This window comes from Lynx rufus, unplaced genomic scaffold (genome assembly GCF_022079265.1).
Source record: "Lynx rufus isolate CCGP_SWC_20201006 ecotype Redwood Valley unplaced genomic scaffold, mLynRuf1.p SCAF_10, whole genome shotgun sequence".
Classification (NCBI taxonomy): domain Eukaryota; kingdom Metazoa; phylum Chordata; class Mammalia; order Carnivora; family Felidae; genus Lynx; species Lynx rufus.
Genome location: NW_025814824.1, coordinates 10,422,543 through 10,447,674, shown reverse-complemented (window position 1 = coordinate 10,447,674; position 25,132 = coordinate 10,422,543). Strand labels below are relative to the sequence as shown.

The following is a 25,132-nucleotide window of genomic DNA, read 5'->3' as shown; positions in this document are numbered from 1 at the left end:
TTCTCTTTTTCTTTCTCTTTCTTTCTCTTATTCTCTCTCTCTCTTTCTCTTTCTCTCTCTCTTTCTCTTTCTCTCTCTCTCTTTCTCTCTCTCTCTTTCTCTCTCTCTCTTTCTCTCTCTCCCTCTCTACCCCTCTGCTGATCATGTGCTTGCACAAGTGCTCTCTGTCTCTCTCTCACAATAAATATTAAAATTGTTTTTTAAGTTTATTTATTTTGGAGGAGAGAGAGAGAATCCCTAGCAGGTTCCACACCATCAGCGAGGAGCCCAGTGTGGGGCTCGAACTCATGAACTGTGAGATCATAACCTGAGCTGAAGTCAGACACTTAACTAACTGAGCCACCCAGATGCCCCTAAAACCTTTTTTTCTTAATGTGTGTTATTAGACGCAAAATTGTAGGATCAAAAGTTACATTTATTTTTGAAATTGTAACCACTTTAAAAGACCTTGATACATTTTTCCCTAATTGATTTCATTTAACTATGGGACCACCACCCACGCCCATGGCCGTGTTGTGAGTGCCCATCTCCCTGTGGACCTAGCCCCTGGGGTGGGATGGGTGGTCTCAGTGCTGTTCGACCCAGCTGTGATGCTCCATCCGGGACTGTCCCCTCTGTGGGACACAGGTGACATCGGAGGCTGTTGGAGCAGAGACCTCACCTCAGTCCACCTGACACCCAGCTGTTTTTCCTGCTACTAGTCTTCATGCCGCCCTTCCGTCCTGTTCTGTCAAGTCGTTTTGAAAAACATAACTTTGTATCTGTTTATTATACATCATTCTTCCTTGTATCCCCTTAGTGTGTCCTAGTGCTTTTCTTCTTCTAATTGTGTTCACTTAGGTACACTTCTTTGATGGGATTTTATTATATTTTCTTGGATTAAAAAAAATTTTTTTTATGTTGAGAGACAGAGTGTGAGTCGGGGAGGGGCAGAGAGAGTGGGAGACACAAAATCCGAAGCGGGCTCCAGGCTCCGAGCTGTCAGCACAGAACCCAACTTGGGTTTCAGACCCATGAACTGTGAGATCATGGCCTGAGCCGAAGTCAGTCGCTCAACTGACTGAGCCACCCAGGCCCCCTTTTTCTTGGGTTTTAAATAAGCTTTTGGATTTATTTCTTTTCTCTTTTATGTGTTCACTGTTGCTGAGCTATTTTTGTAGTAATTTTACTAACAAATGGAGTTGAGCATTTTTCCTCATCGGATATGTACTTTATTGTCATTACTCACGGCTTGAATTTATCTTTGTGCTGACTTTGGCCAGATCTATAAAATTTGATATATAGGACTTCTGTTTTTGTTAATCTCCACATTCCCCAGCCCCAAGTGTTTCTATTATTTTTAAAACAATTTTATTTATGATGTATATTTCCTTGAAGCAATAACTTTTAGGAAAATAGTTTATCTATTGGGATTTTTTTTAAGTTTATTTTGAGAGGGAGAAAACAGAGTGCAAGTGAGGGAGGGGCGAGAGAGAGAATCCCAAGCAGGCCCCACATTGTTCGCACAGAGCCCTACTTGGGACTTGAGTTCAGAAACCGTGAGATCATGACCTGAGCTGAGATTAAGAGTTGGATGCTTAACTTGACTGAGCCACCTGGATGCCCCTGGCTTTCCTGCTGAAATGCCTGTTATTTCTATCATGGTTTTGTTTTAATCTGTGCTTGGAGTGTGGTCTGCTACTTTGAAGTATTTTTTGGATTCTTTGGCATATGACACTAAACACTATATATAGTATTTATATACTATGCTATATACTATATACCAAATATATTATATATATAGTATATATATATTTGGTATATATATAGTATATACTATATATTATATATATAGTATATATATATTTGGTATATATATAGTATATACTATATTTGGTATATAGTATATAGTATTTGGTATACTATATACCAAATAATATATTTGGTATAAATATATAAAATTATGGACATTTGGAAAAGACGTATCTCCATAAACTTCACTTACACTTCATTTTTGAAATCTGCACTTGTATTTTAATTACCATGAAAATGAGATGTCTTGGGTGTGGTCTGACCATGAAGAGTTGTTTTTCTAGTGGGGTTCACAGTTTCAGGAGTGCAAGAGTCCACTGCCTGTCTATGCTGTTACTCAGTGGGCCCAGCTGGGAGTACCCCTGTCATATGGGAAGAAATCAAGACCCAGGTCCCCCGAAACCTGATCTGTGACCTAGACCCTGTCCACGAGGGGTTCTGATCAGAAAGCTAACCTGTTAGAGGAACTTTCATCCCTATAAAAGGCAGAAATTATTTTCTTAATGCTTTTGATAAAATCTGTATGCATCCTGCTTCACCCTATTTATTATGGAAACTGAACATGGGACACTTAATTTATTATATTTTTAAGTGTTTAATGTATATATTTATTTTGAGGGAGGGAAGGGGAGAGGGAGAGAGAGGGATGAAGGGAGAGAGGGAGAACACGTGCACAGGAGGGGCAGAGAGAGAGGAGAGACAGAATCCCAAGCAGCCTCCCTGCTGTCAGCTCAGAGCCCAACTCAGGGCTCGATCCCACGAACTGTGACATCATAATCTGAGCTGAAATCAAGAGTCAGATGCTCAACTGACTGAGCCACCCAGGTGGCTCTTAATTTATTTTCCAAAACCATTATAGTCACATATAATGAGCAATTGAAAATTTGTATATTTTGCAAGTTTTTAGGATATACAGAGACTAAATTATGTTGCCTTTCATGCTAATAAAATTATTTAAGACTCCTTGGCTTCATACACGTTTCCTGTCTGCATAATGTTTAATAGTAATTTGAGTTTCTGATGTTTTATTGTGATTGTGGTGGGGGCAGTAACTGTATTTGGGCCTAAATCTTTGTCAGATTTTTTGGAACATTATTTCCTTAATCTATGTTATTGGAAGCAAAGGGACTGGGTTGGAAATCACAAAGTTGTGTGTGTTTATGTGTGTATATATAGAAATAATACTAAATAACTGTAACCTCTCCAAAGACTCATGATGTGTTTTGCCAAATTGGTTTCATTTATTTATTTATTTATTTATTTATTTATTTATTAAAAAAAAATTTTTTTTAACATTTATTTATTTTTGAGACAGAGCATGAACGGGGGAGGGTCAGAGAGAGGGAGACACAGAATCCGAAACAGGCTCCAGGCTCTGAGCTGTCAGCACAGAGCCCGACGCGGGGCTCGAACTCACGGACCGCGAGATCATGACGCGAGCCGAAGTCGGCCGCTTAACCGACCGAGCCACCCAGGCACCCCAAAATTGGTTTCTTTCAAATGAGACCAGTGTGCACCCCGTGGTGGGATGTGCGTGCCTGCCTCCCATCTAGCCCCCCGGGGGGTGGTCTCCGTGCTCCATCCAGGAGCACTGGGGGGTGGGGTTGTCGGGCTCCCCCCAGGACCAGCTCCTGCTCTGGGGTGTTTGTGTGACAAGGCGGCGTCCCGTGTCTTCTCTACAAGAAAAGGCATTGTTACCAAGGCAGACAGTGGCACTGGGTACAGCTACGGACGCGCCAGAGCCAGAGAAAAGCTTCGCCGGAGGGACCGGAGGCACCGTTGACGGTCGCCGCAGGTTGTGGTAATGCAGCAGTTACATCGCGTTCCTTTGGCTGCGCGTGTTAGTGGATTAGCTCTAAGGTAGGAGCGCTTTCGATGAAAATTCTGGACAGGGCACCTGGGTGGCTCAGTCGGTTGATCATCTGACTCTTGACGGTGGCCCAGGTCATGAGCCCCGTGTCACGCTCCCTGCTGAGCCTGGAGCCTGCTTAAGATTCCTCTGTCTCTCTCTCCCCTTCTCCCTCCCTCTGCCTCCCTCCCCCCCCCCTTGCCCCTTTCCCCAACTCACGCTTGCTCATGCAAAGTAGCATCTTCGTTTTGTGCAGATAAATATCCAGAAGTAGAATTGCTGGGTCACGTGGTGGCAACAGATCAGACGGAAGCTCTACTTCTAATCACTTGAGGAACCTTCCTACTGTTTGCTGCAGGGGCTACACCACTTTCTTTCCTGTCAGCGGTGCCTAGGGCTTCCCTTGCTCCACATCCTCCTCAGCCCTTGTTACTTCTTGTCCTTTTGAGGCGAGCCTTTCTCCCAGGTGTGCGGTGACATCTCCTTGGGGCTTTGGTTTGCATTTCCCTGATGATCAATGTTGTAGAGCATCTCTTCTTGTACCTCTTGGCGTCTCTGTCTTTGGAAAAGTGTTCAGATCTTCTCATTTTTTAATGGGATTGTGGTGTTTTTTGTTTGTTTTGTGTTGTTTGCTATTGAGTTGTAGGAGTTCTTTATGTAATTCGGACCTTGAGCCTTATCAGAGAAATATTGGTACTGATTTTCTCCCATTCAGTAGGTTGCCTTTTCATTTTATTGATGGTCTCCTTTGTCAGGAGAAGCTTTTTAGTTTGACGTCGTTCTGGTTATTTATTTATTTATTTTTGCTTTTGTTGCTTTTGCTTTGGGTGTCCGATTCAAAACCGTCATCTCCAAAACCAACATCAGGAGTTTCGTGGTTGTAGGTCTTACGTTCAGGTCTTGAATGTGTTTTGAGTTGATTCTGTGTAGGCTGTAAGATAGGGGTCCAGTTTCATTCTTGGGCATGTGGTGGTCCAGTTTTCCTAGCGCCATTTATTGAAGGGACTATTTTTCTCCATTGTATATTCTTGCTTCCTTTATCACAAATCAAGTGGGAATTTTTATTATTATTTTTTTACAAAGTTTTATTTATTTTGAGAGAGAATACATGCGGGGGAGGGGCAGAGAGAGAGGGAGAGAGAGAGACAGAATCCCAAGCAGGCTCCATGCTTTTGGTGTGGAGGCCTTTGTGGGGCTGGATCTCACAAACCGTTGAGATCATGACCTGAGCCCAAATCAGGAGTCGGATGTTTAACTGACTGAGCCACCCGGGCACCCCTCAAGTGGGAATTCTTAATATACCAGGGCTTTCTTTGCATAAGTACATTTTACTGGATGAGGTGACAATGGCTGTTGCTGGCAGAAGAATCTTTGTGCCCCCCCCCCCCACCTGTAACCTTTGTGCTGAATGAAGGGCTCAAACTCAAGAGTTGCTTGCTCTACTGACTGAGCCAGCCAGGGGCCCCAGGAGTTGGTTTTTTATTCTGTGCAGTTTCATTGAACATTATAATATATGTCCTAATACAGTGAAGGTTAGGTTTAACAGGAAATTAACTTTTCTTTCTCCCACGTTTTGAGAAAAATATTTGAGCCGGTATAAATGATAGTTCCTGACAAGGTAGAAGGGAGTCCGACTTGGAGAATTCATGATGCCGACAACACTGTGATTAGTCTTATGTCCTAAATGAGTTCATGCCATTACCAAAGGACACTCTTGACAGTCAAAGAATGAAAGGTAACTTGGAAAGGTGGACAGCCAAGATCAGTCACTTAAAATTGCTACCTTACCAGTCTGTAGATTTACCTCATAAATTAAAAACCAGGATTTTTTTTTGTTTCTTTGTTGGTTCAAGTTGGAAGTAACCTAAGTCATGGTCAGGAGAGAGTACTCTCGGTGGCAAGGGTAACGATGAATATAGAAGTCACAGCACTGTTTTGTTTGTATTTTAAAGAAAGTGCTAACCTAATTGACAGAGTTGTGACTCACCCCCCTCCCCCGAGACGGATGGATGTTTGCTTTGGAAATCCTGAGTGAAGAGTTGGAGGAATTACCCCCTTGGGGTGAGAGTGACTGATGGAGGAAGGCCAGGCTGCCTACAGGACGAGGTAATGGAGATACATACTCGCTGTGTGAATGTCTCATGTGAGGCTGGGCTGACTTTAGATGAACAACACACTTCCGGTTTTTGTGGTCGCTTTAATTAGCTTTAATGAGAGGCTCAGCTAGGAGTTTGTACCCCTCCACTTCTGCTGTGTGCTTCCAAGGGTGTCTGCCAGGGTAACCTGGGTTTGGCTTTTTTTTTAATCTTTTTTTCTTAAAGTTTATTTTACTTACTTTGAGAGAGAAAGAATCCCATGCAGGCTCCGGGCTCTGAGCTGTCAGCACAGAGCCCGACGTGGGGCTCGAACTCACAGACCGCGAGACCATGACCTGAGCCGAAGTCGGACGCTTAACCGACTGAGCCACCCAGGCGCCCCGCCCTTGATGTATTTGTGACACATTCTTGAGTCTGGAAAGCCCGAGTTTGGTGCATTGTCTCTCTGTCATTGTCTATGCAGTTCTAGGTGCATGGAGTCGTCAGGGTGATAGACCTGCTTGGGGTCTCAGGCAGTAGGACAGCACTTTTGGTGGCCCTGGCACAGAAAACCCTTACAGGCTCCCTGGACCTGACTGATGAAGGTGCAGAGAAAGGGTAGCTCAGGAAGCAGAGGTCTCCTGGATTGCGTCTCTCTCCTGTGCCCTTACTGTGTGCCATCACTCTGCTCCCCATGCCTCATGGCTTATTCATCATTTTCTAGTTGGGCTCTCACTCTCAACGGCAGCTCCAGACATTCGCTTTGGTCCTTTGATGGATAACCACCGGGAGTTCTGTTTCGGTTCCTTCTGGAGGCTGTGCGTTGGAGATAAAGAGGTTCCTGGAGTAGTCGTTTTACTTGGGTGTGTGGAGGAGGGCAGGAGGGACCCTGCCCTTCTCCTAAAGCATTAGATTCCCTGTAGCTAAGGGGTTTGGTAAACTGCTGTTGAGTGAATTTCCCTATCAGTGGATATTGACACAATGGCTACTAACACAAAGATTGTATCCTTAGCTAAAGAGCTCATGTCCTTCATTTGCTCCTCTTTCTAAGACAGTGGTTCTCTGCCCCGCCCCTCCCCCCCCCCCAAACCTCACCATCAGCAGTGGTGCAACATCAACTGGGAACTAGTTAGAAATGTTGGTCCTCAGGACTCACCCCAGACCTGGTGACTCTGAGACTCTGAGGTGAGGACCAGAAGTCTGTGCTTTAATAGATTTATGCTTTCAATTTTGATTTATGCTTCGATTTGAGAACCAGTGGTTTTCGGTGTTGGGGGTTTTGGGGGGTTTTGTTTTTGTTTTGAGAGGGGGGAGGGGCAGAGAGAGCGGGAGAGAGAATCCCAAGCAGGCTTCACGGTGTCAGCGCAGAGCCCGACACAGGACTCGATCCCACAGCCCTGAGGTCATAACCTGAGCCGAAGTCAAGAGTCTGATGCTCCACCAGCTGAGCCCCCCAGGCACCCCTGGGGTTTCTTTTAATGGTACCTTTTGTTATAATTTTCTCGGGAAGTAAAGATGTTTGACATGTGGCATTCTCCAGGGTGCCTGACAGAGTGCCTATAGCTAATGGTTACCTCCTTGCACACCCCTCCTTCAGTCCGATGAAGGGGTCTCTTGCCACTCACCCCCCCCCCCCCCCGGTCACTCCCAGAAGTAGTCATTTCCTCCACAGAGAACTGAAAAAGGAGAGAAGTGCTGGAAGGTCTGGAACTTTCCATCCTGGGGCTTACAGTTTAAATGGCAGAATCGAGCCAAGTTTGGTAACCCCATCAGAGAGAAAGCACTTTTTGATAGGGTCACACACGTACAAGTAATTTTGTTTTCTTTGCCCTAAGTGGAAATGTTCTTCCTCCTTTATAAAATGTAGATACCAGGTAAGGAACTATACTTTGGATGACTGAATGCCCTTTTATCCTGTGCAGTCTCTTGAGTGTAACATTTTCCTTTCTTCTTCTCCTTCTCCTTCTCCTTCTCCTTCTCCTTCTCCTTCTCCTTCTTCTTCTTTTTTTGCATTTGTCAAGCCACGAAGGGTAAAAAAAAAACCAAATAGTTTACATGTCAGTTAATGATTTCATTTCTGATTGATTAATCTTAAAAGAGAAAAGCTTTTTTTATTGAACCCTCTCTTTAAAATTTTAAAAATTAAATATATTTTAATTCCCCGCCCCCCCCGGACAGTTGGAGAATATATCTCACCAGGGGTGCCAGGTGGCTCTATGGGTTAAGTATCTGAATGTTGATCTCAGCTCAGGCCTTGATCTTAGGGTATTGAGTTCGGTCCCCACGTTGGGCTCCACACTTGGCGTGAAACCTACTTTAAAAAAAAAGAAAAAAAGTGTTTCTCACCATTGATTTTTCTTAAATACATACATAATAAACAGCAAGATTTATACTTTGTTACAACATCATTGCAAGTTTTTAAGGAATAAAATCAAGTATGACAATTGAAAAAAAAAAATACCCATGACCAAGTTGGACTCTTCTTTACCAGCTCAAGAAATTGTAGGGATGCCTGGGTGGCTCAGTCAGTTAAGCTTCTGACTCTTGATTTGGGTTCAGGTCATGATCTCACAGTTTGTGGGTTCAAGCCCCATGTCGGGCTCCATGCTGACAACATGGAGTAGGTTTGGGATTCTCACTCTCTCTTTCTCTCTCTCCCTAACCACCCCCCCACCCCGCCCACTGCTCACACATGTGCATGCTCTCTCTTTTCTCAAAATACATGAATAAACTTAAAAAAAGAAAGAAAGAAATTGTACGTGCATGTTTATGGGAGAAGGTACCAGACCCTACCAGTTTTCTATGAAAAAAAACCTGATGTTAACTGTAGACGACCGTTTTCTCCCATCTCTGTCTAATGTTTAACTTGTCTTTGTTACGTAGGCTCAATTTGTGGTAAAAATTCCACCTTTGAGATGACAAGCCTGTACCAGGAGTGGGCACTGAGCAGAGCACTCATGTCCCTCTTGGGGGTTTATCTTTGTATCTTGACTTCATAGAATGTCTACAGCTGGAAATAGTACAGCTGAATACAGGAGGAAAAATGGAATGTATATATGTATGTATGTGTGTACGTAAGGAAAACGTCAGCTAAAGTAGAATAGTCAGCATGCAAGCCTAGAAAAATAGGATTCAGGGAGGCACAAATGGGCAAGGGAGGCACACTGAAAATGGACGAGAGGCCTAGACCTGGAGGTGTTCCAGGTTCAAAACATGGCCTACAGCAGGCACCCCCACCTCTCCCCTCCACTGGTCCAGTGCTCACCCAGCACATCTGATTATTCACTGGAGAACACAGTAACAGGGAAAGGATGGTATTCAGCTGGGCGTCTTTGGCTGTGAGAATCAAAACCAACTTAAGGAGGGCTTTCTCAGGATACCAAAGTACCCCCAAGGAATCCAGGACCCTCAGAGAAAACCTAGGGTCAAAGGGAAAGCGCAGGGAACATGGAGAGCTCTGTTGTCTCGACTGCCCTCAGCTGCACCCCACCTTTCTGCACATCAGCTCTTTCTGTGGGCAGAGCCACCTGCATCTGCAGCCTGGCTGAAAACCCGAGGAAGGAAGCATCTTGCTTAGCATGGGTCTGATGCCTCCGTGGGGCCCATCGAGGCCTTGGCTGGGTGAGATGTGTGTGTACCGGGAGGCAGTACGGGAGAGTCCCCTCTGACCCTGTAGCTGGATCAGAAAATTCCAAAGAAGGGAGTAGTTCATGTGGAGGGGACCGAAGCATCCCCCCCACGCATACCATGAACGTGTTGCTGTGGATTTATTCATTAACTTCACGCTCTAGGGGAGGAATCCTCTGGCTCCAAGAAAAGCTCAGTGTTGGACCTAAGAAACCTTGGGCTAGACTGGGAATCAAGGTCAAGGATGACAGTGAATTTTCCGAAGTGACTCCACCCCATGAGGCCTCGTCAATGCCAGCAGGTGATGCCTCCAGTGACACCTGTCTCTGTCAGTGCTGCGCCTTTAAAAACAGCTCTGGTGACGAGCAAGGCCAAAATTCACGGTAAATGTCTGTGTGATGCAAAAGCCTCATGAGCCTCTGCTCTCAAAGGGTCCTTTACTCTGAATGGCATCCTGATCTGATGGAGATCGGTGCATTTCAACTGATAGTGTCAGAAAAATATGTAGGTTACTAGCTGTTAAGCCGTTTACCTTCATCATGAGCTCATTTGCTCATTGAGTTGTTAATTCAAGTTGAGAATGAATCTTGGTCCACAGACTCAAGGGTGCAAAAAAATACTGTATTTTTCTCAATCCACTCATCTTCTACTCCAGGGTGGTAGCAGAAAGGTTAACGTTGGGTCTCTTTCCCACACACCCCAGCAAGGTTGTGCCAGGGTTCCAAGTTCTTTTTTTTTTAATTTATTTTTATTTTCTTAATGTTTATTTTATTTTTGAGAGAGAGCGTGGAAGCAGGGGAGGGGCAGAGAGAGAGGGAGACACAGAGTCCAGAGCAGGCTCCAGGCTCTGAGCTGTCAGCACAGCTCGTGGGCTCGAACCCATGAACCGCGAAATCATGACCTGAGCCGCAGTCAGATGCTCACTGGACTGAGCCACCCATGTGACCCCCAGACTTCGACATTCTTATGATATGTCATGAGGTCTGGAAGACCCATCCCCCCACCCTTGGCTCATCTCTCCGCACTGGTCCCTGCTGCTTCTGGGTGAGAGTTGAGGCTGGGGAGGGTACTTTGTCACAGCAGGAGTCCTGCCGTTCCCTCCGTCCTCCTGCGTGTCTGCCACCCCGACCGAGCAGGTGCAGTCCTGTGCTCCTCCACGTCTCCCACTCAGCCCTCCCGCAAGACTCTCCTTGGGGGACAATTGCTTTCCTCTCCAGCCCTATTCTCCTGACAAAATCTGGCTGCAGCCTCCCCGAAGCAGAGAAGTTAGAGCCCTCCAGCCACAGCAATGAGGGCAGTGGGGAGAGACAAATATAGGAGCCTCCTGCCACAGGGGGACTGTCCCCATGCTGGCCGCAGCCGGGCAGAGGCTAGGCTCTGTCTCCCCTGCGCTCCTAGAGCTGCGGTCACCCACGGTCGGGTCCCCACTTTGGGGGCGTCTCCCGCTCTTCCTCAGGGCTCCAGATTTGTGGGTGGCTGTACCTGCCCCACACCAGCAAGGGGGACAGAGGCATCTATCGTTGGGCTGTTTCCCAGGGCAGTCCGGAAACCTGCTTCTTCTGGAGAAGTAGCCTTCACATCCCGAAGCAGTTTCCATAAATCTTCAGTGCATGCGTGAAAGCCTGGGGAGAGGTTTCTTTTTCCCTTCTCTGGCGATGAATGACTTGGTTGTGGTGATATTGCTGCAGGGAAACTCACCCGCCTGGTGCACATGCACTGTGCACTTGTGCCCTTGGGCTCCCAAAGCGACGAGTAATTGTGACTGCAGACAGCTTCACCGAGCTCCCACCGTCCTTGGCCGTTGTGTCACGCACTACCTGGCCCACAGTGCAGCTAATGAATTAAAAAAAAAAAAAGAAACATTTGGTGTGGAGGGGGACGCATTTAGGGTGAAATCTTGGAGACCCCCCTAGCAGATGGCAAGGCTTGCTCACAGCGTCAATAAAAATTTGCTACCTTGGGCCCCCAGCATGTCACAGAGGATCGGTGAATGGCTCTTCATCTAGAATTTCAGTACAGGCTCTACTTAAAATATTTATGCCACAGTGCTTCTTAACCCCCGCCAAAAGCATAGGTTCACATGTATACTGTTACCCTAGCTGTCGCTAACCTATAACCAGCAGAGGACCCTTCGAGGGTATTGGGAATGTTGGAAAGTCAGCTGTCACCGGTTACATTTGTAGTGGCTGATAAAGTAGCCTTGGTTCCTAAACAGAAATATTTATCTCTTGACCAGAATGGCTCTTCAGCAAAGACATGTGACAGAGGAGAGAGAGGGGAGTTGACTAACACAGAACGTAGAAGGACCAGAGGAACCAATGGAGCAGAAGCTGTTAACCTGGCTTAGTATTGGCAGGGAGACGGGAGTAGTCCCTGGTGTTAAGAGAGAAATGTTACTAAAAACACAGCTGGAAATCCTTCTGCTAGGGAGTCTCTTTTTAGGTCAATAGAGACACATTCGTGTATTGTGTTTATAGCTGCATCATGCACACGTAACAAAGTAGAAGATTAAAAACAGGCTAATGCTGATCGTTTTTTTCTTTATTCATATTTGTTTTTTAAACTTACAGTAAAGAACAAGCATGCTTTTGAAGGAAGTAGAAGTTGAAAGTTCTCTTTCTGACAGTTGAGGATCAATGATATAGTTCACCCAAAGGTATCTGACCTGAGTCTGCGCTTCTGTTCCTGTTCAGCTGACACATTTTAGCGTCTGGTTTCATTTTTCCCTCTGATAAACAGGTAACTGGCATTTACCTGAGGCGGGACAATCGAATTTAGATGCTGAGCGTTGATAGCAGGTGGCTGTTGACTAGTTCTAGAAGGTGTCTTAGAGAGCCAAAACCAGGCACCGCGGGGGGTGTTGGGAGAGAGAGGTTGGAAGGGTCTGTCGTCGGTTATTTTTGGTCACTGAGCTCTGTGCCCGTGGAGAAGCGAGGAGTGAGGGCATGCATGGGGGGAGGCGTTTTTATTGGTTTAAGTCCGGTGAACTTCAGGATACGAGATAAGCAGCTGTTTCGGTGGCTTGATTAGCACACTTCTTGATAACAGTGTCTCTGCTGGTCTCCGTCTGCCCTCCTGGTTTGTCCTCAGTCCCCTGTGGTCTGCATCCTGAACCAGCCCCTTCGACAAATTGTCCTCAGGGGTCACCTGTGGCTGCCTTACTAGGCGCTCAACTCCGTGACATCATGTTCGTCCCCATCCGCAGCTCATCTTTCCCTGGGCTAGCGGTCTCGGCATCTGCACGCTGTTTCTTCTGCCTCTGTATCCCCTCGCTCTTTGTCTCCTCCTTAAGTTCTTCCTCCTGTGTCTCCCTTGATCCTTCACTGTGTCTTCTGTCATCACGCTTCCTTTAGTCCTGGAACTTCAGCTGTCGTGTTTCTGGAGGTAAAAGCCTAGCGGCCAATCCTCTTTCTCTCCACCGTGAGTCCTGTTGTTGCCGAGAGTGTTATCACAAGATGGCTTTTCAAATCCGAACACATTGGCTTCAACACAAAATCCACAGGCATCGGACGCACTTAGAGCTCCTCTCCTGGCTCCGCGAGGAGGCCCCTGGATGGTCTGTGCGCGGTTTCCTCATCGCTGATGAAACAGGCTCCTGTGTGAACCTCTCTAGGCAAATGAAAGTGGAGTTAATTAAAAAAAAAAAAGTCTCATTACCTCAAGGCACAAAGGTGTATAAATTTCACAAAGCGTTCACAAAGCTGACCCAAAAAATGCTGGGTTGGTTTGTGGTCCATGCTAACCTGTAAAACTAAGTTAAAATGATCCGAGCGGTCCCTTTCCAGCCGGACCACTATACTTAATAAACACAAAACAACGGACATTGCCACTAAGACACTGTGTGAGGGTTCAAGTGTCTGGAACATGGGCATTACTGGGGCCACAGGCTCAGCTGGGCTTTGACAGAAGGAATAAGAAAAGCAGTATCTTGCATGAGGAACGAAACAAAGGAAGGGTCAAGGGTGTGTTCTTTGGAACATAGTAAGACTTAGCCTGACTAGGACCGGAATTATTTGTTGTAAGCTGGAGGAAGATAAGATAAATTAGAGCTAGGTTATGGAAGCCTCTGAAAGTCCGTGGAGGAGTTGATATTTGATGGAAGAGAATATTGTTGCCACCCAGGATCCTCATGTAAGGAATGCTGGATTTCGAAATGAGGAGACCAGAGAAGTCGAGAGTTGGAGATCTCCTATAAGGTGGGGTGGGAACGACCAGTATTTCTCAAGCATGTGTTGTAAACCATGCCCTGGATCTCATAGTCTTTCTTGTTACAGCAACCTTAGGGGTAGATGTCAACTGGTCCCCTTTGTGAGGACTTGTGTAAATTTTGCCAAGCGGCTGGGGCGGGATGTAAGCACAGGGACATCTGACCTCAAAGCACAATGAAGATCGAGGGAGGACATTTTAATCCGTTCTTCATTTTATAGCCCAGAAAGATGAGGCCCAGGAGAGAGGGGGCTGTTGAGGGTGGCAGAGGTTAGAGGACAGGGACACCGGGTCTGCAAGAGAGTGAGCGGGCGGAGGTCTGCAGAGAGAGGGCAGGGTCAAGGCCGCTGCTGTCGGCGGCTGGGGGTGCCCCGGTATTCGCCAGGCGCGGTGGACCGGAGTGAGAAAGACGGGGCACAGAACAGTGGGATGTTCAAGGGAAAGTGGTGCTGGACTGCTCTGGGATGGGGGATGGCTTGCGCATAATCCCAAGGTTTTAATCCCAGGGAACTGCCACATGCCGAGAAAAATCCTCGGTGGAGCTGGTTTTCGGGGAAAGGCCATGTGCTTCTTACGGAGTAGTCTGACTCTGAAATGACAGAGATACCAAAATATGAAAATGAATGGTATTCTTGAGCCGGCTTCTAGACCCGCCGACAAACGCCTGAACAGCGTTGGAAGTGCCAGTGAGAGGCTGGGAGAAACAGCCCTTGTCTTTGAAGCGATGGGGAGATCCCAAAAGAGCAAGCAACCCGGCTTGTACCAAGAGCGAGGGGGACCCAGGCCTGCATGAGCTCGTAGGCTCTCTGCCATTCTGGCCCGTCCCTCCCACCCCCACCTCGCCCCACAATCACGGAAAATGGCTTAACTCTGCTCATTTCTCAACTCTATAGCTGTCTCCAGTAATCAAGCGTATTTTGCCATCACGTTCTCCTCAACGAGATTCCTTTTCTTCCAGAATGATTGTCGCGGCACCGGACGGACTGCTGAGCTATCAAATTGTCTCCATCTTTTGACCACACTAGGGGAATGGAGTTGAAATATTGATTGCGGTAGTTTTCCGGCCTTACATAATCGAGGTGAGGTGTCCTTTTTCCGTATGGCTGTCCTTAACTTGCCACGTTGTGTCCTTTAACTTTGCTTTGTGGAGACATTAATCCCTTCTTTCTCCCTACCTTTTATGCTCTAAAATCCTTTCGGGGTACTCTTCATCTGCAAATGTATTAGAGGGCAGAAAGGACTTTATCGGAAGAAATATGAGCAAACTGTTTGGCTCTGAAGAATAAAGGGGAAATGTATTACTCTTCAGATTAAATCAACAGAAGTACCCTATTTCCATAAACACACTCTGCAGAAAGTGGATTATATTAGAGAAACGTAATAGATGGAAAGGAGTATTATTAAGGCTACTTGGGAAAAAATGGAGATATTTAAATACTAATATATTGCTGGCTTTATTCAACTAAAGAGAATCTAGAAAACAGAGAATTTAAAAGAAAAAAGGCTGTTGTTTCACTTGCAGGGATAATGCCTATTAAAATTTTAGTGCATGACTTGTAGTATTCATATTACAAATGTTGGTAATGATGTGTGTGTGTTGCATGTTAAGTTGCTAGATATGTGCAAACGAGTAACGTTTATCACATGTCTGCCCTAGGCCAGGCTCTATCCTAAGCATTTATATCAATGTGTGAATTCTCATCACCCTGTGAAGTGGGTTTTTTCTTATCCCCATCGTAAGAAAATTGAGGTGCAGATACATGACTTGATAAATAAACCTCTCACACGGCTGGTAAACCCACTCAGACCATACCAGTGGGCTTTTTTCCACCTACTTCTCCTCCTTAAGAAGATGCTTATTCCTTTTTCTCTACAGCATATGTTGTTCAGTTACATGGCGATAGAACGATGTCCCTTCCCTGCCTCCTTACGTGTGACTTTTGAGCACATCCATTATTTCCCAAGGACATACTGCTACAGGCAGCTTGGCAGTCTGTGGGGATGTGGGAACGTTGGGGTTTTTTATTGACCTTGCTGATGGTCTCAAAAGTTTATATTTTATGTGTATACACACACATACATACGCACACATACGTATCTACACAGTATCTGTTGGCCATCTGAATGTCTTCTTTGGGAAAATGTCTACTCAGGTCTTCTCCTTTCTTTTTTTTTTTTTTTAAATTTTTTTTTTTTAACATTTATTTATTTTTGAGACAGAGACAGAGCATGAACAGGGGAGGGGCAGAGAGAGAGGGAGACACAGAATCTGAAACAGGCTCCAGGCTCTGAGCGGTCAGCACAGAGCCCGACGCGGGGCTAGAACTCACAGACCGCGAGATCATGACCTGAGCTGAAGTCGGACGCTCAACCGACCGAGCCACCCAGGCGCCCCAGGTCTTCTCCTTTCTTAATCAGATTATTATTATTTGGGGGGGGGGGGAGTTGTATATAAGTTGTTTATATATTTTGAATAATAACCTCTTATGGGTTATGTCATTTGCAGATACCTTCTCCCATTCAGTAGGTTATGTTTTGTTGATGTTTTCCTTCACTGTGGAGAAGCTTTTGATTTTGGTGTGGTCCCAGTAGTTTATTGTTGCTTGTGTTTCCCTTCCTGAGAGACATCTCCATAAATATGTTGCTGTAAGACAGGTCAGAGAGGTGACTGCCTATGTTTTCATTTAGGAGTTTTATGGTTTGAGGTCTCACATTTAGGTCTTTCATCCATTTTGAGTTTATTTTTGTGTATGGAGTGAGAAAGTGGTCTAGTTTCATTCATGTGCTTGACGCATTTATTGAAGAGACTATCTTTTCCCCATCGTATATTCTTGCCTCCTTTGTCATATAGTATTTGGCCATATAGACGTGGATTTATTTCTGGGCTCTCAGTCCTGTTTCATTGATCTATGTGTCTGTTTTTCTACCATTCCAATACTGTTTGGATTATTACAGCTTGGTAGCGTGTCTTGAAATGTGGGATTGTGATACCTCCAGTTGTGTTCTTCTTCTTCAAGATTGCTTCAGCTATGCAAGGTCTTTTGTGGTTCTGTACAAATTTTGGGATTGTTTGAGTTCTATGAAAAATGCAGTTCATGTTTTGATAGGAATTGCATGGACTCTGTAGACTGCTTTGGGTAGTATGGACATTTTAATCATATTCTTCTCATCTTTCCATTTGTGTTGTGTTCAGTTTCTTTGATTCAGTATCTTACCATTTTCACAGTACAGGACTTTCACCTCCTCAGTTAGATTTATTCTTAGGTATTTCATTCTTTTCAGTACAATTATAAATGGGATTGTTTCCTTAATTTCTCTTTCTGCTGCTTCATTATTAGTTTATAGAAATGCACCAGATTTCTGTGTATTGATTTCATATTCTATAACTTTACTGATTTGATTTATTTTAATAGTTTTTTTGGTGGAGTCTTTTAGGTTTTCTACATAGAGTGTCGTGTCATCTGCAAATAGTGACAGTTTTACTTCTTCCTTACCAACTTGGATGCCTTGTATTTCTTGTCTGATTGCTGTGGCTAGGAATTCCAGTACTCCATTGAATAAAAGTGGTGAGAGTGGACATTCTTGTCTTGTACATAATCTCAGAGGAAAAGCTGCCCTCAGTGTTTCACCATTGAATATGATATTAGCTGTGGGGTTTTGATATATGGCCTTTATTATGTTGAGACATGTTCCCTCTAAACCCACTTTGTTGAGTGTTTTGATCATGAACGGATGTTGTTAATTTGTCATATTCTTTATTCTGTACCTGTTGACATCATCAGAGGGTTTTTATTCTTCCTCTTGTTAATATGATGATGTATCATATTGATGGGATTGTGAATATTGAACCAACCTGGAATCCTCAGAATAAATCCTCATTGATCATGGTAAAACATCTTTTTGATGTATTGATGAATTCAGTTAATGTTTTGAAGATTTTTGCATGTGTGTTCATCAGAGATACCGGTCTGTAGTTTTCTTTTTTGGTGGTGTCTTTGTCAACATAATTAGTTAAAGTTGCTGAAGATTCTAGTTTAGGAATGTGCTTAATGAAATTTCCTCTGGACATACGTGTCAATGCATACCCTCCTAACTAGTTTTGAGGCTGCTCTTAATAATATTTAATATAAGGGGCACCTGGGTGGCTCAGTTGGTTGAGCTTCTGACTTCGGCTCAGGTCATGATCTCATGGTCTGTGGGTTCCAACCCCAGGTCGGGCTCTGTGCTGACAGCTCAGAGCCTGGAGCCTGCTTTGGATTCGGTGTCTCCCTCTGTCTCTGCCCCTCCCTTGCTCGTGCTCTCTCTCACTCTCTCAAAAATAAACATTAAAAAAAACTTTTTTAATAATATTTAATATAAGTTCAGAAAAGAGATTTTTGATGTATATTACCTGAAAGATCTGAACCGGTTTACAAATTTCACTGACAGTAGCAAGAGATATCTTTCCCATACTCTTCTTAACATTAGAGTATAGAATTAGAAAAAAAAAAAAAAACTTTATCCAGTTTTCTGGACAAGTGAACGTTGGTCATATATTTATGAATCAGTTATATTTCTCCTAATGTGAATTCTCTGTTCATGTCCTTTGCCCGTATCTCCAAAGGGACGTTTGCTTTTTTGTTACTGATTTGCATGAGTGTTTAAAAAAATTTTTTTATTATGTTTATTTATTTTGAGAGAGACTGAGAGGGAGGGAGGGAGGGAGGGAGGGAGGGAGGGGCAGAGAAAGAGGGAGACACAGAATCCAAAACAGGGTCCAGGCTCTGAGCTGTCAGCACAGAGCCCGACCTGGGGTTGGAACCCACAGACCATGAGATCATGACCTGAGCCAAAGTCAGATGCTTAACCAACTGAGCCACCCAGGGACCCCTGCAGGAGTGTTTTTATTGTAAAATTTCTTTTATTATAAAAATATTGTTAGCTTTTATGTCCTTTGCCTTTGACTTTTATGGTGGTTTTTTTTAAATGTTTATTTATTGGGGCGCCTGGGTGGCGCAGTCGGTTAAGCGTCCGACTTCAGCCAGGTCACGATCTCGCGGTCCATGAGTTCGAGCCCCGCGTCAGGCTCTGGGCTGATGGCTCGGAGCCTGTTTCCGATTCTGTGTCTCCCTCTCTCTCTGCCCCTCCCCTGTTCATGCTCTGTCTCTCTCTGTCCCAAAAATAAATAAAAACGTTGAAAAAAAAAAATTAAATGTTTATTTATTTATTTTGTGAGGTGAGTGCACAGGGGAAGGGCAGAGAGAGAGAATCCCAAGCAGGCTCCACCCTGTCTGTGCAGAGCCGAACACAGGGCCCGATCCCACAAACTGTGAGATCGAGACTTGAGCTGAAATGGAGAGTCAGACGCTTCACCCAGTGAGCCACCCAGGCGCCCTCTGTCTGGCGGTTTTAAAAGTAAGTCAATATTTAATTTAGGTAGTGAGATCTTTTCCCTGTGGTTTCCATATAGATTCACTTAGGAGGCAGGAATGCCTTTAATTATTCCCCCTTCTTGTAGCACAATGACCTGTTCTGAGTGTCGCCTCTTGGCGCTCCCCTGCCCCGGGGGCCACGGCTGTCTGCTTACAAAGGCCTCAAGGCTCCACGCGATGTGTCTCTGCCTGCTGTCCAGCCTCACCTCTGTCACTGTCTGTGGAACCCTGTGTTCCAGCATCCCTGGCCTTCCGTCAATTCGTGGAGCCTGCCGAGCTCTTTCCTGCCCCCAGAATTCTGTAGGCGCTGCCCCTTTGCTAGGACCGTGTGCTTGTGCTTGTTGAACATACGCACACACACAGGCAGACACGCACATACACGTGTGCTCACACACATCTCTTGGACCTGACTCCATCTGGTTCAGAGAGGCAGTTCCCGAGAGAGAGCCCCGGACCTGGCTGCTTGGGGTCACCCGGCTTCTCCATTCACCACCTCTGTGTCCTTGGACACAGTCACCTCTTCCTCACCTGTAATGCTACAATCTTCATCATAATAGTCCTTACTAATCTCAGAGTCCTTGGGAGGAGTACATGGGCGAATTTATGCAAAGTTCTTGGAGATCGACCCCATGCGCAGAAGTGCACATCATTGGTTCACTGTCATTGTCATTCACCAGTTTTCAGCGCACCCTGCACCTGAGAAGGTGCTGTCCTGTCCAGGTTTTGTCATCCCCTTGGGCATTCTCCATCTCCTTACCCCCTTTTCCCCCTTAAGACTATCAGTACACAGCTATTTTTTAAAAATTTTTTTGGAAGTTTATTTTTAAGAGAGAGACAGAGTGCAAGCGGGGGAGGGGCAGAGAGAGAGGGAGACCCAGAATCTGAAGCAGACTCCAGGCTCTGAACTGTCAGCACAGAGCCTGACGTGGGACTTGAATTCACAAACTGCGAGATGATGACCTGAGCCGAAGTTGGATGCTTAACTAGCTGAGCCACCCAGGCGCTCCCAGGCTTTTTCATTCTTCATTAATGTTTGATCTTGACACATTCTCTCTCTCTGTCTCTCTCTCTCTGTCTCTCTCTCTTTGTCTCTCCCCCATCCCCCACAAATAATTTGCATACTTTTTCTGAACAATGTCATGAACGCACTTTCTTATGCACATCAGTGGGCTTCAAAAACACTTGAAGCCTTTGTTTTCTAGCTGGCAGCACGTTAGAGAAATTACTAATTGATCTTTTCCCAGGGCTTTAAACACCAGGTCCTGCTTAGTTTGTGTGAGTCACTGGATGTAATCTTCCAGAGGGCAGGGGTCCGGGCACCCTCAGGAATGTGGTGTCATCTGATAATGACTTCGTTCTCACTGCAAAGGAAGAAACAGGGACTTAGAAGCCAGTGGGGCGGGGGGGAAAGGAGAAATTCTCCGTCCGTGGGAGTGAACATTAAGCAAAAACGTTTTCACTGGCTGATAGAACACACAGGTTGCTTTCTGGGGAAAGGGGCTCACAGATTGGGGTGCTGTCGGGTTCTAAATTTTTTCACCATTCTGTCGTTCTCTTCTGCCTTTTTTTTTTTGTCGTGAGAATAGAAATCAGTGTAGGGTGGCCTGGGGCAGAGAGCACAGTGAGTCACAGGCCTCTGCCCTTCACACGGGCAGGCCAAAGTGAGCCGCTGACCACCCCGGCCTCTGATCTATGGCACTGCATCCCCCCAGAGAGCCGGAGGGGTTTCTGTAAGTGATGGGGACGCCGGGCTTGTGCAGAATGGCCCCTGCCAGGGTTTTGCACAGTGCCCACCTTATTGCACCAGAAAGGCAAGTTTCATTGCATAAGGGAACAATTTACGGCCATGGGCTTATCTCCTTGTTTTCACTCTTTATGTTTTTCTGCCTCTTAATAAAATGTGAAGTCACAAAGCAATTAAATAGTAGTGTAGTTTTCAGGCAGGAGGTGGAGAGAGGCTAACTGGGGGAAAGGCCAACATGATTGACAGAGGCTGACTGGAGATTTACATTGGGAATAACTCGTTCCTCAAAACTTTCTTCATTTCCTGGTGGGAAGTATGGGGTAAATCATCGACCAGGAGGGTAGATGATTAAAAGTGCAGGAGTTATGATTTCTTTTTGACTTTGTAAGTCTCTAAATCTAAACCTTAACGTGGAGTTCTCATTTTAGGAGCTCTCGAGGAAGTGATGGAAACCACTCGGCCAAGGATTGAGGTGAAGCAGAAACACTGTAAAAATCTCTCATTGCTAATAAGCTCGAGCTTGTTTATATTTTATGAAATGTCTTAAGATCCAGTGAAATGCAGTAGAGAATTCACGAGCCTTTTTCTTTTTTTATCCCTTCAACTCAGATCCACAAGGGTAGATATTTTTGGATTTTTAAAAATATCGAATGGGGTTTCATCCATGAGTGTCTGGAGTTTTTAAAATAGCATTAGTAGGGGCACCTGGGTGGCTCAGTCGGTTAAGCGTTTGACTTTGGTTCAGGTCAAGATCTCGCAGTTTGTGGGTTCTAACCCTGTGTCGGGCTCTGTGCTGACAGCTCGGAGCCTGGAGCCTGCTTCAGATCCTGTGTCTCCTTCTCTCTGCCCCTCCCCCACTCACAGTCTGTCTCTCAAAAATAAATAAACATTAAACAATAGCATTAGTAATATTTAATCATGACATTTAAACTGAGCAAGAATGTGGACAATTGAACATAAAAATATGGAAGGGCACCTGGGTGGCTCAGTCGGTTAAGCGTCCGACTTCGGCTCAGGTCATGATGTTACAGTTCGTGAGTTCGAGCCCCACGTGGGGCTCTGTGCTGACAGCTCAGAGCCTGGAGCCTGCTTCCGATTCTGTGTTTCCCTCTCTCTCTGCCTCTACCCTGCTCATACTCTGTCTCTCTCTCTCTCTCTCTCTAAAATAAATAAACATTACAAATAAATTAAAAAAGCATGGAGAGTTGAGACCCCCTGTGCCTTTATCCCAGCATCCTCCAACATATAAAAGAAACTCTTGATTTAGCCACTTTTTATTGCTGATAACCTCTTTATTCTAATCAAGAGACTGGACAAGTAAAGGTACATGCGTTGAAGTTGTCCTTCTTTCTTATTCTTGAAACATTTTGACTTTAAGGAGTTTTGAAAGCTGCTTTTTGATCCGAAGTTCTCTTGTTTCCTAATAACCCCACTGAAATGGCCAAAGAAAATAGCTTAAATTAAAATGCAGTCCTCGGTCCCTGGTGAGAGAAAGAGTAATTTGACTCAGAGTTAATTTCTCTGACCCAGAAAATGAGGGGCTGAAGGGCCAGCGCTTTTTCTGGTGTGAATTCATCTTGCCGGGAGAGCGCTCTGAAGGGGAGACTTCTTGCCTTCTCGGGAGCACCCCTGTCCCATCCCACCCCCCACCCTCCCCCCACCCCGCATCACCCCCCTAAAAAAGCATTGGAGCCATCCCGTTTCCGTTGAGGGTGGGCCTCCTGATAGAGGACTCCCAGGAAGATTTGTACGGAGGGAACGGGGGAGTGTTCATTTCTAGACCTCGGTAAAAGGGTAACACGCGGCTTTTCTCGCAGCTCACTACATCTCTTCCAAGTCCCTGCCCAGGGTCCTGTGTGTGGATGGTGAAGCACCAAGTTCATTTCCTGTCCCTGTAAATAGAGGAGGGAGTGAGACCTCTTTGGATGTCCGTATCTGACCTCTCGGCTCTTGGGGGTGGGGGGGAGCTAATTGTCAGTCACTGGGTCATTTTGCCACCCCAGGGCCGGTGCTCGTTAACAGCCGCTGGTTTGTATGTGTCGTTGCCCCGGCAACAGTCCTTTATCCATCCAGAGTGTGGCAGGGGTGGGTGTCTGGATACAGAAAACGCCCATCTGCCCTGGTGCCGCTCATTCTTCCGGGGAAAGGTAACTCACTGGGGAATTAGTGTTTGGGTCTTAGCTGTGTATTATTTCTTTTCAACTCTATTTGTTTTTAATGACTTCAAATGCTCATAACAGAGAAGTGAATCATTTAAAAATGAACAGGGGCACCTGGGTGGCTCAGTCGGTTGAGCATCCTACTCTTGGTTTCGGCTCAGGTCGTGATCTTCACGGTTCGTGAGTTTGAGCCCCGCATCAGGCTGTGTGCTGACAGCTCGGAGCCTCCTTGGGATTCTGTCTCTTCCTCTCTCTTTGCTCCTCCCCTTCTCTTGCGCTCTCCCTCTCTCTCAAATAAACTTTAAAAAATGAAAATAAAGAATAAAAACGAGCAGTTCAGTGGCATTTTAGTACATTCACAGTGTTGCATCGCTGTCTTCTCTAGTTTCAAAACATTTTATTGCCCCAAGAAGAAACCCTGTACCCATTAACTCGCCTCCCTCAGCCTCTGGCAAGCATTCATCTGCTTTGTCTTTGAGTTGACGGATTCTGGATATGTCCTATAAATGGGATCCTAGAATATGTGACCTTTTGTGTCTGGCCTCTCTCACGTAGCATGTTTTCAAGGCTCATCCGTGCTGTACCGTGTGGCTGAATAGTATTCTCTTCTGTGGACGTGCCACAATTTTTTTCAATTCATTCAGCTGCTGGACATTTGGGTTTTTTCCATCTTTTGATGCCTGTGAATAATGTTGCTGTGAACACGGCTATATAAGCATTTGGGTCCCCATTTTCAGTCCTTTGGTGGAATTGCTGGGTCATAGGCAAATTCTTTTTGACTTTTTTGGGAAACTGTCAAACTGTTTTTCCCCAGAAACTGAACCATTTACATTCCCACCAACAGTGCATAACTTTAAGTTGTTTCACTTCCTTACCAACACGTGCTGTTTTTCCTTCTTTTTCTTTAGCCATCCTTGTGATTAGGAAGTAGCACTTCATTGTGGTTGTGATTTTCATTTCCCCAATGACAAATGACATTGGTCATCTTTTCGTGTACTTACTGACCATTTGTGTATCTTCTTTGGAAAAATGTCCATTTCTCCTTCCCATCCCCCAGTGGGATCTTTGGCCCATTTTTAATTTGGTCTGTCTTTAAAATAAATTGAGTTGTCTTTTTGTTGTTGAGTTGTAAGAGTTCTTTATATATCCTGGATGCTAGACCCTTCTCGGATACATGATTTGCAGGTATTTTCTTCCATTCTTTTCTTTGCACTCTCTTGGTGATGTCCTTTGGACACACACAAGTTTTTATATTTTGATGAAGTTCAAGTTATTTATTTTTTCTTCGGTTGTTCATGCCGACTTCCTGATCCCTGTATTTTCATCTATGAATTTTATGTTTTTCTCTCTAAATTCAGTCTATTAATCCATTTTGATTTAATTTTCATAAGGTGAGAGGTCAGAGTCCAATTTGATTCTCTTGTATGTGGGTATCTAGTTCCATTTATTGAAAGGATTCTCTATCCCCGATTGAGTGGCCTTTTCACACTTAAAAAAAAAAATGAATTGGTCACGTCGGGTTTATTTTTGGACCCCTTAGGTTTTTTTCCATTAGTCTGTGTGTCTATCCTTGTGTCCATTTATACTGTTATGGTTACTGTAGCTTGTAGTAAGTTTTGAAATTGGAAAATGTGAATCTTCCAAATTTTTTCTTTTTCAACATCGCTTTGAATAGTCAGGGCCCCTTGTAGTTCCATATGAACTTAAAGATCAACTTTTCTATTTCTGCGCAAAAAAAAAAAAAAAAAGAAGAAGAAGAAGAAATAGGCTATTGGAATTTTGATAGAGATTGCACAGAATCTGTAGATGATTTTTCATAGTATTGTCATCTTGACAATATTAAGTTTTCCAATTTGTGAACACATGATGTCTTGCCATTCAGTTATATCTGTCCTAACTTATTTCAGCATTGGTATATAGTTTCAGGATATAAGTGTTTTGCCTCCATTAAATTTATTCTTAGGTATTTTATTCTTTGGGTGCAGCTGCAAATGAAATTGTCTCTTTGATTTCCTTTTCAGATTGTCTCTTCCTGGTATATAGAAACACAGCTGCCTATATGTTATTTTTATTTAGAAAATATTTAACATTAAAAAAATCTCTTCTGGGGGCGCCTGGGTGGCTCAGTCGGTTAAGCGTCCGACTTCAGCTCAGGTCACGATCTCGTGGTCCGTGAGTTCGAGCCCCGCATCGGGCTCTGGGCTGACGGCTCAGAGCCTGGAGCCTGCTTCCAATTCTGTGTCTCCCTCTCTCTCTGCCCCTCCCCCGTT

The 25,132-nt window shown here is 44.9% G+C and overlaps 1 protein-coding gene across 1 annotated transcript in view; it reads left to right on the top strand.

The window, feature by feature from the left end:
- KANK1 (KN motif and ankyrin repeat domains 1) overlaps positions 1 to 25,132 on the top strand; it is a 212,188-nt gene that overhangs the window by 61,694 nt on the left and 125,362 nt on the right. Inside the window, exon 2 of the mRNA XM_047101577.1 lies at positions 14,507 to 14,627. The gene's annotated coding sequence lies outside the window, so the exon portion shown is untranslated. The remainder of the gene's footprint in view (positions 1 to 14,506; positions 14,628 to 25,132) is intronic.